Source organism: Oncorhynchus tshawytscha, unplaced genomic scaffold (genome assembly GCF_018296145.1).
Source record: "Oncorhynchus tshawytscha isolate Ot180627B unplaced genomic scaffold, Otsh_v2.0 Un_contig_19320_pilon_pilon, whole genome shotgun sequence".
Taxonomy (NCBI): domain Eukaryota; kingdom Metazoa; phylum Chordata; class Actinopteri; order Salmoniformes; family Salmonidae; genus Oncorhynchus; species Oncorhynchus tshawytscha.
The window spans coordinates 1-2,107 of record NW_024603794.1 but is presented as its reverse complement, the minus strand read 5'-3'; the positions used below and the strand labels follow the sequence as shown (position 1 = coordinate 2,107).

The 2,107-nt window shown below is 43.4% G+C and overlaps 2 non-coding genes across 2 annotated transcripts; both read right to left on the bottom strand.

Annotated features, from left to right (window-relative positions):
- LOC121841943 lies at positions 1-116 on the bottom strand (the record flags this gene model as incomplete). Its single annotated transcript, XR_006080833.1, has 1 exon — positions 1-116. It is a non-coding gene; the product is annotated as a 5S ribosomal RNA (ribosomal RNA).
- A 1,452-nt stretch (positions 117-1,568) lies between these two features.
- On the bottom strand, positions 1,569-1,687 carry LOC121841942. The gene has a single exon (XR_006080832.1). It is a non-coding gene; the product is annotated as a 5S ribosomal RNA (ribosomal RNA).
- Between the last annotated feature and the right edge of the window lie 420 nt (positions 1,688-2,107).

Below are 2,107 nucleotides of genomic sequence, written 5' to 3'. Positions count from 1 at the left end.
TTACAGCACCTGGTATTCCCAGGCGGTCTCCCATCCAAGTACTAACCAGGCCCGACCCTGCTTAGCTTCCGAGATCGGACGAGATCGGGCGTATTCAGGCTGGTATGGCCGTAAGCGAAGGGAATTCTCTTGGTACACTATATAAAGTCAATGTGCCGCTCATTCATCGGGAGACAGAGAAATGTCCACGTTGTGACACACTGACAAAGCTCAAACCTTGCTTACATTTCCAGCCCATATATTTCACTCTTGTGGGGGGAAGAGGGCATATCCTATGTTCACACTTATGACAACTTCATGAACTAGGGCCCTATATAATACGGCATGCCCACACGGAATCACGGAATCCAGACTTTAAACCGAAATTCAACAATATTCCAAAATGTTTTGAACTAAGGAGGAAATCAACTAAATCCTTTCAACTTGTTAGAAAATGCATTCATTTGCCCAAGTGAATCATTAGACATCAACAAAATGCATCAGTGATTCGTATTTCCACCCAACTTTCAGAAACGGCACAGGACTGCCCAGTTTCTGTGCGCATGCGTGCGGAGCGCTACACTTTGTGTAGCCGTTAGCGATGAGGCTAATGATGACCTTCTTCTGGTAGAGAAGGAAAGGCTTCCCACAAAAACTTTCTCAATGAAATGTTAACTGCAAAGTAGCCTATGCCAGCTTGGCAGAATTATATCATCATTATTTGCATCAATACAGTGGCCATTTGTTTTGCAAACTCTGCAATCACATGAGCGCTTACAGCAACACCGCTTAACCAAACAAATGTCAATTCAATTCAATTCAAGGGCTTTATTGGTATGGGAAACATGTGTTAACATTGCCAAAGCAAGTGAGGTAGACAACATACAAAGTGAATATATAAAGTGAAAAACAACCAAAATTAACAGTAAACATTACACATACAGAAGTTTCAAAACCGTAAGCGAAGGGAACTCTCTTGGTACACTATATAAAGTCAATGTGCCGCTCATTCATTGGGAGACAGAGAAATGTCCACGTTGTGACACACTGTGAGACACTGTTGTGACACAAATGTCTCTCCCTGGCGCACACTTGCGTGTAAAGGGTAACTACACCCCAAAATCGATATGTCTTCAATTTTTCCCAGACCTCAAAAGTGGTCTCCTGCCAGGGTTTTAAACGTTGACGTGGACATAGAACATCCAATCGTGTTATATTTCGATTAAAAAGGTGTACTTTTGAGAGCGAAAACCTGGAGAAGCAGGGATAAACGGTCAACCGGGAAATGTAAACGGAGAAGAGGGGGAAATTGTTTTTGTTTTTTTAGGGGGGTTCAGGCAAAACATTGAAGGGATTTTACAGGCCCCTAATGGACGACAGACATTGACAGTCTCCGAGCCTAAAAACAAATGCTGAATGTAGTGCCTACATTTCGAGGGAAACGCACTGTCCATGATTGGATTTGATCAGGGCAGGGCAGCACTAACAAACTGCATGTAGTCCAATAAAAAGACACAACATTATTAGGGCAATAAATAAAGGGCAGTTGCTCCACGCATGACACAAGAGTACCCTCTACTGGAGCAAAAAGCTTACAGCACCTGGTATTCCCAGGCGGTCTCCCATCCAAGTACTAACCAGGCCCGACCCTGCTTAGCTTCCGAGATCGGACGAGATCGGGCGTATTCAGGCTGGTATGGCCGTAAGCGAAGGGAATTCTCTTGGTACACTATATAAAGTCAATGTGCCGCTCATTCATCGGGAGACAGAGAAATGTCCACGTTGTGACACACTGACAAAGCTCAAACCTTGCTTACATTTCCAGCCCATATATTTCACTCTTGTGGGGGAAGAGGGCATATCCTATGTTCACACTTATGACAACTTCATGAACTAGGGCCCTATATAATACGGCATGCCCACACGGAATCACGGAATCCAGACTTTAAACCGAAATTCAACAATATTCCAAAATGTTTTGAACTAAGGAGGAAATCAACTAAATCCTTTCAACTTGTTAGAAAATGCATTCATTTGCCCAAGTGAATCATTAGACATCAACAAAATGCATCAGTGATTCGTATTTCCACCCAACTTTCAGAAACGGCACAGGACTGCCCAGTTTCTG